This window comes from Lissotriton vulgaris, chromosome 5 (genome assembly GCF_964263255.1).
Source record: "Lissotriton vulgaris chromosome 5, aLisVul1.2, whole genome shotgun sequence".
In the NCBI taxonomy this organism is placed as follows: domain Eukaryota; kingdom Metazoa; phylum Chordata; class Amphibia; order Caudata; family Salamandridae; genus Lissotriton; species Lissotriton vulgaris.
Window position 1 is genome coordinate 1,082,651,782 of NC_141693.1, and position 14,086 is coordinate 1,082,665,867.

A 14,086-nucleotide genomic window follows, 5' to 3' on the forward strand; every position below is an offset into this window, starting at 1 on the left:
ATTGGTAGTTGCACTTGAGGTACGCCTCTGTGCTGTCGCCCCTCCCAAGTGGGGGGGGTATTTCTGGTTAGGGATCTTGACACCGGTTACGACCTTGCCGTTGGCCCTTAAACGTTAGGATGTACAATTTCAAAATTGCAAGTCAATGTTTTGTAGGATGTTAGTTCGGCTAGGAGAACCTCTGTATTAGAGAATCTGTTAAGGTTAGCCAAACATCGCAATGTGGTAATGAAATTGTACATTAATCTGAAACTGTTGATTTAATGTTTTAATTTTGTTTTAATAAATACGGCCGGGGAGGGTCACTCCCTCCCTCTTCCAAAAACTTCAAGAACTGTTTCCGGTTTCCCTCCTTTGGGGGATTGTGTTGAGAGGGGGTGGCGGGTATCTCAGCCATATGGAAAGGGGCGACCACTCGGTCCCCCCGAACGTATGGCGGAGTACCACGATCCCCCCGGGAAGCCATCTTGGGCGGGAGGCGAGTCTCGGCTGGTATGCCCGAAGCGGCGTAGCCGGGGCGCGCTTTTTCCCGCCCTAGAGTGGGCTGGCCTAGACACTGACGCGGCTGGTCACGCCCTCGGGGCAGGCCGGGGCGGGGTTACGCCCGCCCTGAAGACGGATAAAAGGGGACGCAAGACCAGAAGGCATCCTCTTGTTCCTGTGCTCTGAAGCTGCACCTCCTCGCTGCACGTGAGCTCGAGACGGGACGAAGAGCCAATTTTGACCCACCCACCAGCCCCTGAGGACAGCCAGTTGTTTTGAATAAAAGTTGATGGATAATTCTAAATTCGTTACAGGTTGTGGTATTACCGTGTTGATTTTGAGTATGTAATAAAGAATGGTCTATGTCATTTATGTTTTATGATTAAAGAAATTCGGCTTTAGTGTTCATTTATAAGCATGCTTTTAAATACGATCGTAGTAGCCAATGTTTTTTGGTTTTAGTTCAGTAGGTTAGTTAGCATTGTCGTATTTATTTTGGTCGGGCGGTAAGGTCATGATCGGTGAGCACTAATTGGAAGATCCCTATGAGTGGGCGTCACCCAACACGGATGGGAGCGCTCGGGAGAGGTGGCCATTGGCCCCTCAACGGGGAGGCGGTCCCTTCTAAGGATGGGTCGCCGAAAGAAAGGAAAGGCGGTCAAGGCCCCTTCCTGTGTAGGAGGGGTTACAGCCCCCTCCTGTGGAATTTCCCGGGGCCAGTGACGTCTGCGACGGCAGATGTGGTAAGTTGTGCGGGGTTTGGGGGGGGGTCTACGCTACCTTCTAGATACCTCACACGAGTCCTCGAACGACCTTTAAGTGGCGTCGAGTTTTATTGGTGCCCCCGTCAAGTCAAGGGAAATTGGTAGTTGCACTTGAGGTACGCCTCTGTGCTGTCGCCCCTCCCAAGTGGGGGGGGTATTTCTGGTTAGGGATCTTGACACCGGTTACTACCTTGCCGTTGGCCCTTAAACGTTAGGATGTACAATTTCAAAATTGCAAGTCAATGTTTTGTAGGATGTTAGTTCGGCTAGGAGAACCTCTGTATTAGAGAATCTGTTAAGGTTAGCCAAACATCGCAATGTGGTAATGAAATTGTACATTAATCTGAAACTGTTGATTTAATGTTTTAATTTTGTTTTAATAAATACGGCCGGGGAGGGTCACTCCCTCCCTCTTCCAAAAACTTCAAGAACTGTTTCTGGTTTCCCTCCTTTGGGGGATTGTGTTGAGAGGGGGTGGCGGGTATCTCAGCCATATGAGGTTAAAGATACAATAGCAAAGGAATTAGTGATTATGGTACTTTGTATGAGTGTGTGAGAAGGTATTGCCCTATATATTTAAGTGGAATGAGTAGTGTTTTGATCTTTGAATTCAAGAAAATTGTAATGTAAATAATTGCCTGGTAGTTAATATCAGTAATCATATGTAAATATTTTAAAATATTGAATAGATGTAAGAAAGTATTGAAACTGTTCTTTGTTTTTCTGAGAAAATTGTTTTGTTTGGATCGCAAATTCAAGATGGCAAAAAAAGATGAAAAGAGAAGGAAACAAAAAAGAGATCTACTTAAAGAAAATTCAAAGAAATGGTGTTACAAACAAATGGCAATGTTACTAAGGACAACGTTTGTTTAGGTAAGAGCACTAAACACTTTCTTAAAAGAGTTGTGGAGAAATGACATGAACAGAATAGGAATAAAAGTAAAATAAGAGTTTTTCAACTATGGAGATCAAGAATGACACTTCAAATGGTAAAATATAAATAGATTTAAGGAAAACAACACATGTTACATGAAGACAAAAATAATTTCAATGGATTCAACAACTACTCTTTTGAAGTAGAGTAATTCAAAATTTATTGAAAGATTGTAAGAAGTATAAAAGAAGATTACTAGCCTATAAACAGAAGCAGCAGATTGAAACTGTAGTAGATACTGCTTTTAATTTGAAACAAAAATTATGTGTTTTAATATATTAACATTACACAATATGTCCTCTACATTCAAAAGAAGTAATAGGAAACAGCATTGAATTAATTTAAATGAAAAAAAGAGAATGTCAATGAGTGTATGGGAGAAAAGCTTAAAAGCTTGTTGTTTTCCACAGCTGATCCCCACTGGACAAGATGAACTATTTGATGAGCGACCTGTACATATTCCAGCTTCAGAATATCGCTCAACAAGATTATACTCTTAAGATCCTAGATTTCGACAGTGCATTCCATGTATATTTCACCTTTTGTTTGAAAGTGATTTGTCTACTCTTTCATATGCAGTGAACCACATACTTAAAATGGGAGTTCATCAATCACTTGTTTCAGACAAAAAAAATTCATGGACAAAGTTCAACGAACAGATGAAAATTTAGAAGCACAGTTAATGAATTTGATGGCATGTCAACATGGAACCAATGATTATTGGTTTTGCGGTCATGGTGAACTTAAGTATGTTAAAAACTTAGGTACAGCAACATGGTTTGTAACACTTAGATGTGCTGAGTATGAATGAGAAGATTTACTTGAATTTCTATGAGAATAAAATTTCAATATACAAAATATTGAAATGAAGACACCTGGAGAACTGTGTTCATTGGATCCTGTAAATGTGTGCAGGTATTTTAATCATAGGTTTCAAATTTATAATGCCTTTTATCTACAATGAAAAAGTATTGTTCTCTTGGAGAAGTTATTAATTTTTTTGGCTGAAAAGTATATCAAGTGGGAGGTGCTCCACATATTCACATGCTATTATAGATTAGGAATGCTTCAAAATTTGGAACGGTAACTGATAAAACAGTATTTTCTTTCATCGAACAGTATGTTACCTGTGAGGTTCCAAAAGAAGGAGGAGAAATAAAGCTTGAGACCACAAGTTTTACGTTTCCAAAGTCACCATTGTAGAAAGGACTGTCGACGAAAATACAAGTCTAAAGCAAAATTTTATACCAGGTTTTGATTTGGATTCCCACGTCCAGTAATTTCTAAAGGAAGAATACATTCTTTTTTGTCTGCTGTAAGGCGTACATTAACTCGGAAATCTATGAAGAATACATACAACTTAAAAAGAACAGAACTGTCAAAGTATATTAATGACTACAATTGAGTTATTTAGAAAATGTAAAATGCAAACATTGACATTCAATATGTTGCATATAACACAATTGCCAGTGCACGCTATTTTAAATCATATATAACAAAATCAGAAAAGACAGAGATGAAAGAAATGTGGGAAGAAATTTCACAAGAGACGAGCCTTAGCAAAAAATTGTACAGCTTTAGATTGAAAATGCTTTCCCACAGAGAAATTAGATCCTATGAATGTTCGGATCGCTTGTGCTCTTTCAGTTTATATTCAAAGTCATGAGGAATCATTTGGATACGTTTAGGTCTTGCCTGCACACAAAATAGAGTGTTGAAAACATTAGAAGTAATTGAATACTTAACATTGAATGAACCAGAAAGTACAGAAATTCTTAAAACTAATATGTTGGATACATGCTATCCAAAAAGGAGTCCACACCTGGAAGATCTCTGTCTGTGTGGCAACATTACAGTTTTAAAAGAAATGTTACACCAAATATAAAACAAGTAAAATATGCAGTATTTGGATGTGACGGTTGTTTAGTGAAACATGCCAAAGGAAATCTTATTAACCACAAAAAACTCAGTTGTGAAACTCCAGGTAAGAGAGAATTTTTCTATTTAGCACTTCTGCAACTGTTCAAGCCATGACGTAGCAAAACTGGATTACTTGGACATTTCCCCTGCTATGAAGATTCTTTTAATGCATATAGAGATAGCATTGCATGTTAAATTTTCCCTACATATCTACAAAAGTTAAATGATGATATTGAACAAGAGAGGACTATTGCAGCTGAAATAGCTAACAACAGTTCTCAAAATAGACAAAGTTCTGGTCCTCCTAGTCAAGATCCACTGGGACAACCAATACCCGAAAATGAAGCAGCAATAGCCATGACTGAAGTAGAAATTGTAATGCAACAAGCACAACAGGAGCATACTACGTTGGAAATTTAGAAGAACAACTAAATATTGACCAGAAAGAAAAATATTTACAAGTGACAGAACAGATACAACATAGTTTGTTGTATGAAAAAAGAATGTGTATGTTCATCATTTAAACCTATTCTTATGTACATCTGTGGTGAAGCTGGAACAGGTTTTTTATTTAATGTTTTGACCAGTTATTGACAATAAAATACGGATTCATATTTATCTTGTGTTGTTACAGCTCCAACTGGATTAGCAGCACAAAATATTAAAGGAATTACTTTACATAGATTACTTATGCTACCAGTTGAGCATGATAATAGATTAGAATATCAGAAGTTGTTTGGAGATGTTTTTTATGAAGTGTCAAGAGTGCTGAAGAAAATGAAACCTTTAATTATTGATGAGGTGAACATGGTCTCAAACTTAATGCTTGCCTTTGTACACTTGAGAATTCAACAGATTTTAACACCTTGGCTGCTAGAGGCATTTTCCTCCTGTGCTGAAAAATGGAATATATCATTGTTCATGACAAGGTCAGCTCGTCATGAGCACAGCTCAACCGTGCCTCATGACTGAGCTCGTCATGAGCAGCGAAGGGGTTAAAAACAGATTACGATGTTCTGTTTGGAGGAAAACCTTTTATTGTATTTGGAGATCTACTATAACTAACTCCTCTAAAAGGACAACCAGTTTTCAAAACATTTGTGCATGAAGGCACTAGGAAATGTTTGGGAAGTATTGGAAATGTGAACATTTGGTTATATTTTGAATAGAAAGAACTTATAAAGAATATGCAACAACAAGTGATGAAGATTATGGGAATATGCCCAAAGATATAAGAAATGGTGTCCTAACGAAACATGGTAAAAGAGCTTTAGAGAGTCGTCTACTAAGGAACTTGTTTACAACTGAAAACACAGCAGCTGAAGTAATGTACAAGACGATTGCCTAATGCCTACACTGCAAGCACTCTTTAATCTTTACATTTAATCAAGAGCTTCTAAAATTGGAAAAACAACTAATAGTTCACATTGAGGCTATTGGTAAAATAGAGTACCAGGGAGTGACCATTCTTCTTTCAGAGAAACTACAGACTAAATTGCAGTCTTTGGGAAATTCTGTATCTAAAACTGCTGGCTTAGCAAAAACTTTACATGTATGTATAAACTGTCGGGTAGTTTTGCAGTGCAATTTGAATGTAGAAGAAAGTTTAGTAAATGCAGTAATGGGGAAAGTTGTTGATTTTGTAAAATATCAGAATAGAGATGGGATAGAATTCTTGAACAGAAAATGTAATCAGATTACAGAGGTAAGACAGATTTGGCATTGTTTTGTATGTTTTTTACTCATAGCAGACTTGTATGTTCGCAGAAAACAGTTTCCTTTGTCTTTAGCATATGCAGTCACTATTCGTAAATCTCATGATTTATGTATGGACAGTGCTACGGTAAATATTGGAAGTACTGTGTTCAAAGAGGGAATGGCATTTGTTGCATTATCTAGATTAAGAACATTGTCTGGTTTGTCTGTGATTGATTTTGATGACAACAAGATTAGTGCTGATGTAAATTGTGTAAGAGAATATAATCGTTTAGGAAGACTTTATACACCAAATATAGGTGAATATCCCATTTATGAGAAATGTGTTGTGTGTCCAAAAAGAAAATATGTTTAAGAATCAAGCGTTGTTGAAAAAAATAAAAACATTGAAGCGAAATTAAAAGGTGTAAAGAAACAGAAAATGGAATATGTTGATGACGAGGGATACCAATTGAAAAATAAAATAGTTTAGATATCAACTGTTATGCTAATGTGATTTTAAATGTTGTATTTTGTCTACAAGATCTTCATAATGAAGTCATGGGAAATCATGAAAAATTATTATGTTCTGATCTACATTATGCATTTCAACAATTGACAACTGATAGAAGTAAATCCATACTGCTTGTGGTATTCGCCATCTCTTGGACATATATACTGGTTCTTTGCCCTTCAGTCTTAATATACAAAAAGATGCAAAAGAGTTTCTAATGGTTGTGCTTGGAGTATTAGAAGAGGAAGGTATACAGATTGAAAACATATTTAGGCTAAGTTACAAATGGGATCATAAATGTGAACAGTGTTCATTAACTTCAAGCACAGAAGTCGACACAGAACGATTCATATACTTAACATTACCAGACTGCAAATCTGTAGCTTTCAACAAATTAGTAAAAGTGGCAAATCATGATATGAAATGTTTTCATTGTAAATCAGAGTTGTTATCTACATTACGCATCGGAAGTTACGGAAAATATCTGACTTTAATGCTACAATGTTGTAGAGCAAATAGTAGAAAACTGGAAACCAGAATAAAAACATTTGTTGCCAGTCAAATATTATAATTTGGAGTACTTTTACAACAGTTGCTATTATTTTTCATGCCGGACCTACTACAACATGTGGGCACTATACTGTGTATTTAAAGTGTAATAAAAGATGGACACATTGCAATGATGCACACTTGGAAATAAAACCCAGATTGCCTTATGAATTACCAAATTCATATTTGATATTTTTAAAGCCAAAGTTTTGAAAACATCATTCGGCCTATTGAGAAGATGTAAACATTCTTTAACAAATTCATATTGGATATTTTTCAAACCAAAGTTTTGAATACATTATTTGGTCTATTGGGAAGATGTGAACAGAAAGTAGAGAGCACTGGAAACAGTTACTAATTATAACTAGTCTTTGGACCACTATTTGTGCTGATTGGTATTGCATTCGGAAAAATCGCATTGAAATGCAAATAGTTAACATATTTGTTCCGTATCTTGTAGGAGAAGTAAATGAGTGTACATTTTAAAAATATTCGTGAGATAAATTAAAGATTTCCTGTAGAAGAAGAATGTAATGAAAAAATTATAATGAGGAACACATATAGGTACAGATATTGAAAATAATGTTGTACACTGATTTTTTTCAACAATCTAGTTGATTGTTTCCTTAACATCACTGTGTATAGTGAAGTTAAGTGGAATCTGAGAATAGCAACACAGGGAAAATGAAATGTTATGTAAATCTTAAATCATGTTGTGGTCTTAAAAAAGTAACAGTGCAATTTGTGTTATACATTACATTATATAACCGTTTTTTGGTTTATTTTACTGTACGTAGTGGTAAACTTTGAAAAGAGTTTCAATGATGGATAGCACAATAGTACTTTGAAACTCTCTGAAAAATCCATAGGTTTCAGGGGTGTTACACTTTGACAATAGCATTTAAAAAACATTTGAAATTCACTGAAAAAAACATATGTTTCAGAGACGTTATAGTTAGAAATTAGCATTTAAAAAACCTTTGAAATTCACTGAAAAAAGCATAATGTCGATGGACATTATAGTTAAAAATTAGCATTTAAAAAACCTTTGAAATTCATTGCTAAAACCATAGGTTTCAGGGAAGTTATAGTTAGAAATTAGTATTTAAAAACCTTTAAAATTCACAGAAAAAAAACCTAGGTTTCAGGGATGTCATAGTTAGTTGGAGATTTCACTCGTACAAAAACAGTGAAATTTGGTTGTTATAGTTAGTGGAGCTAACTATATCTCTAACTCCCACAATGCACAGCTGATGACTTCACATATTACATCATTCATGGCATGATCAGTGACATCACTGATGACATCACTGATGACATCATCCAGTGACTATGTGTTTCTGTAAATTTTTAATATTTTTTATTAGCAGGAACAAATATTCATTGAAAGCAGCACCTTATGAAAATGCGTATTCGTTCTTTCTTGCCCCCCAAGGATACTACGGACGACGACGCGATTCCACATGACGGCGCCTCTATTAGGGGGGATCTGAGACACTACAGGAATTGGATGCTGAGTACTTGAAAGAACAGTATTATTCTATCTAATACATGGAGGATCATTACGGAAACCTTTGCAGATAGCAAGGTGGTTATTCCCTGGCATGAGAAACGGATGGGCTGAATAACATATTGCTGTACTCTACAGACTATTAAATGCAAGTGTATTAGCTGTTACAATAAAGAACAAATACGCATTTTCATAAGGTGCTGCTTTCAATGAATATTTGTGCCTGCTAATAAGGTGTCAAGCTTACCAGAGCAGTCAAAATCACCCCTTTTTATTGCCCTGAAGAAGTCCTGTGGACGAAACGCGTTGGCTACCTTTGTTTGTGAAGAAAAAGAATAAAGAACTTTTTAAGCCTTGCTGAACGGACTCTATGAGAACTTTATTATACTTGTTAATTTACTTGTTGACTCTTGTTGGAAAGTGCCGGACCACAGTGCTTTGTTAAATCTGTTCAGTAGTTGCTGAGAAATTAGAAAAATAAAAGTTTAGATATCTGGGTGGAGCCTCAGTCTCGAGCACGAGCTTCACTGTGATTGGCTGCCAATACTCCAAAACAGGAAGTGTTGGCAGCCATCTTGTGACTCGGTAGAAGCGAATCACTAGAAAACAGAGAAACAAAGATATAAAACAAGAGAAGGGTGTAGGGTAAAAGCACCCTAACCCCCTAGGCCTGCTCAGGGGGTCCCAGAAGGACACCAAAAGCCAAAAAAGGCATTTAAAAAAAAATGAATGTTTGTGCAATTCGCGCTGGGGTCGCGGGTTCCTGTGTTTTATTGTAATGAGGCCCTGGGTGGGTTAGGTCCCGGGGGCCTTTCTTATAAAATAATTCCCCGCAGCGCAGGGGCTTCACTCATGATGGGAAGGGGGTTCTGTAGGCTGTGGAAATGTTATCGGGAAAACAACAATGCGCCGTATTGCAGCCTTCCTTTAGTATAATGGGGAATAATATTTACTTATAATGCAGTGTTCACATTTATCACGGATAGTGTCATTTTGTTACAGGAAATGTAATAATATGTGGGAGGGCACGTTCTCTATCTGGGTGCTGAACAAAATTAATGTTTAATTGGCTGAGGTGTTCCAACAACAAGCTTATTGTTCATTGGCTGCAAACCATTGAAAGTAGAGGTGTTTCCAGCAATTCACTTCCCCTCCACAACAAGGACATCTGATTGGCTCACTTGTTCTAAGGAGGACCTTCCAGAGATTAATGTTCATTGGTTGCAAACCATTGAAAAGAGAAAGGGTTGCTAGCTATTCCCTTCTCCTCCGCAAGAGTAGGAGGGACATCTGATTGGCTGATCTGTTCTAAGGAGGAGCTTCCAGAGCTTAATGTTGCTTGGTTGCGAACTATTGAAAGTAGAAGTGTTGCCAGCCATTTACTCCCCCTCCACGGAGTAGGAGGGACATCTGATTGGCTGACGTGTTACAAGGAGGACTTTCCCAAGCTTAATGTTGATTGGCTGTAAACCGTTGAAAATTGAAGTGTTGTCAGCGATTCCTTCCCCCTCCGCGGAGTATTTGGGACATCTCATTGGGTAACGTGTTCCAAGCAGGACCTTCCCAAGCTTAATATTCATTGGCTGTAAAGCATTAAAAGTAGAAGTGTTGGCAGCCATTCTCCACCTCCTCTGCGGAACAACATGGACATTTATTTTAGTCTAAAATGTTCCGAATACAAGTTTGCTCCTTATTGGGTGGGAGCGGTTCACTTCAACGAGTACGGGGAAACAAAATAATATAGGGGAGGGTAGGAACACTATTAACTCTGTACAGTGGTTACAAGGTGGTGTACAGGGATTGTGAAGGTAAAAATTGTTTTTTATATATTTTAAGGACCATTTATATAATTGCCGTGGGTGTACAAATCATGCCAGAAAAATAACAGAGTGTCTTGAGGTCTTCTTTTTATCAAGTGTGCGGGTGGGATGCTTCCCAGGAGCACTACTTACTTATAATGTCGTGTTTACTTTTCTGATGGGGAGGTGTGGTTGCGCAGCAAAAATTTCAGTCTAGGTTTCAAACTGTTCTTATTTAGCAATTACAAATAAACCTTCTTCGGAAACTGACTCTGTATATATCAAAGGGGTGACAAAAAAATGGAGCATGGCCACACCCTCCTTTTTTCTGCTATAGTTAGTAAAAGTGTTGCCCCATATTCTTGAAAATGTAAGAGGGCATGTGTTACTTTTAGGTAAAGTAGAAAAGAAGTGCTACAAGAAACACTGCTGCACTACATCATCTGAGGTAAGAAGAACAAGTAAAAAAGAGTTAAACACAAATGACTTCATATTGCATAGAAATGTAAGCATTATCATTTTTTTAAATGTGTATTCAATAGAATTCGGGAACGTTCTGTCGTAGTTATTAGAGGTCTCACACTGTTCCGCTAACAAATAACATACTCTTTAAAGACTATATAGGACAGCACTATTATAATATATAGTACTGGTAATATATATTCTATAGAGAGAAGGTGTATAGGAACCGCAACTGAGAAAAATAGAAATTAGAAAATAACATTCAGAACTGTAGGGTTTATCAAATGTTTAAAATAAGAAAGTATGTATGAAAGCTATATTTTTTTAGACAGCCATTTCGTAAAATATGCTCACTGAAAAAATAACTGATCAGGTAAGTTATAAAGGTTAGTAAGCTGTACTTCAGATGGCGCTGACAAATCTCTAATTCCTCTTCTGCAACAATATGACACTCTATAACAATATAAAAAGTGACACCGTTGTTACAGTACAAAGAAAAGGAAAATAAAGTTGTGACTACAACAAAAAATCAATACCAAAATACTTTCCATCGATGAAGATGTTCAGAGTTTTTTTTATCTGGGACTTTGAAATATTTCATCTTCGCGGCGAATAATTTTCGTGGCGACGGGTCATAAACTCCTCTGAGATCATATTGACTGTGAATATTATAAAATACATATTGACAGTATATGATTCCCAGAGGAAAACAGACTAACAACCCGAAGCTGGTGACGATAATTATAAATCTTTAGGGTTTGCGCCGACGGGTCGCCAACACCTCTGAAGTGAAGTACAGTATCAATATTATAATATACAAAGTCACAATATATAAGCTCAAAGGAGCCAGAAAAGGAGCAATGTTTGCTGTAATCTGTCTGTTTCTGAAAACAAGCTGCTGACGTTACAGAAAAAAGGCTGAACAAGCAATACCACTTTTTTCCAAATATAAATGTTTAAATATTGACAAATAGCGATGTAATATAAATATCTATTATGCCATAATCAACCAACTTACAACTCCGGAATATGTTTTGTTGCTGCAAAAGAAGAATCCGACAACAGAATGGACACGGGTAAATAACTGGCGAAAACAGAACTAATTGAACAATGGGTGTGGTTTATATATGGAAGGAAGGTGTGGCTCCGCCCATTTAGATGTCACTTTATACAGTTTACACATGCTCATGTTTTAACCGTTTGACTTGTGCACATATTGGGAAAAGTTACAAAATGTGAAGCTGTAAAGGTTTTGGTTACGATCCTAACACGTATAAGGTCCTTAATACGTACATACGTTGGAGAGGTTACGAACTGTTACCCGGCAAACCATGTCATTTCCATTCTCATGATTAAAAACATCTATATTGAAGACAAAAAAAATATCGTTCGCAATAGAAAAAAAGGTGCTAATATTTGTCATCACTATGCTGTTAAAGTAAAAAAAATACCAGCATTTGTAAAGTGTACAGCTACCCCCGAAAAGGTGTGCAGGCGCTCGGGGCGTCTGGAAGACTAAGCAAGGTGTTGCCTACAGTGACATAGTGGTGGGCTAACATGCCGCTGGAGCCGGGAATCGAACTGTGAACACTGTTGTTCGAAGTCAGTTATCATAGGTGCTGCCACACTTTTTCCACACTAATATGTTAATTACTGCTAATTAAGTTATAAACATTGTTAAATTATAAGTAAGGCTCCCTGTTTTCCATATTTACAGATTTTTACAAATAAATACAGGCAGAAACTATTTATTTCCGATCTGTATTTATTTTAAAATGTGGATAAAAACAGAAATTGGATAATTTTTTAACAATTCTAAACTCTGTCGATCATGACTACCAGGCCAATAGCTCTGTTGTTCTAAAAGTAACAGGGTTAAAACAATAAAAGAATTTTAGTAAAGAGCCTTAAACAGCAATATATATGCTCGTATAAGAAAACATGCAAAGTTTGATATCAAGGTTGTGCATGTTTTATCATCTGAGTGTGTTTATATAACTGAAAACTGTCAGTCCTTCAGGCATGAGTGCATATTCATCAGATAAATAACTGTGGAAATATACTCATTTCAGATTCATATTTTCACAAAACCCAAAATATATATGGGTAAATACAGATACAATTATAAAAAAAATATGGATAAATACAGACGGAAATGCCCAAAATATAAATACCAAAAAACTGGAAGCCATAATTATAAGTTATAAAAGACTACAGTTACAGTTAGATTTTAACTACAAAAAGTATACACGTCTTTTTAAAATCTACTTAAAAAGGTTATAGGTTTTAGGGACATTAAAGTTAGAAATTAGCATTTAACAAACCTTTGAAATTCACTAAAAAAACATAGGTTTCAGGTGTGTTATAGTTAGTTGGACATTTCATTCGTACAAAAACATAGAAATTCCACTGTTATAGCTAATTCAGCTAACTATAACTCGCGCCCCCGCAATGCACGGCTCAGGACGTCACATATTACATCATTCATGGCATGGTCAGTGACATCACTTATGACATCACTGATGACATCTTATGCAAACTCACACAGATAGCGCCAAGGCTTAAGGCACCATCACAGCGCTGCACAAACATCCTTCCGCAGACAAAGCTACTTGCAATGCTGCACATATTGGCCTCTGGTACCTTCCAGCCAACCACTGTCGGTGGTGTCTCACAGTCAGCCTTCTCCAGGTTCCTCCCAAAGGTCTTGGATGACATTATCAGCCCCACGCCACAGCACCTACGCTTCCCCAACACTGTGCAGGAACAGCTTGACAGCAAGCAAAGATTCTATGACATTGCTGGGTTTCCGCATGTGTTTGGAGCAATTGACTGCACCCATGTTCTACTTGTGCCTCCAGCAGGAACTGCAGATATATACAGGAACAGGAAGCAAACACACTCAATGAAAGTACAGGCAATTGTGGACCACCTGGGCATGTTCATCAATGTTGTTGCTAAGGTCCCTGGGAATGTGCATGACTCCTACATCTTTCGCCAAGTTATCACCAACCAGCGCTTTGAGAATGGCACATATGGAAATGGACTGCTTGTTTGTAAGTACAAACAGAACACACCACACACCTCAAGTACACCAGCATGTAGTGCAAATATGTGAGAATTCACATGTAGCCAATGTAATACGTCATACCTTGAAACAGGTCAAAAAAATATACACAAGCACATAACGCAAAATAATCAAGACATATGTAAGACAGCACAACAAGGGAGTAGCCAAGAAAATCTCACACAAACCACTATGGCACCCTTGGAATAAATATTTTGCAGGACACCTCAGACAAAAATGAAAGTAATCAATGCAGTACTTGACATAGAACATATGCTCCTGCTGTGCAAAATGCATCTTGAAATCAACACATGTACCATATGTATAACAAGATGACAGATCACCCTCCTCTCACTTGCGATAGCGCACAATTAGCTGACATGCAAAAA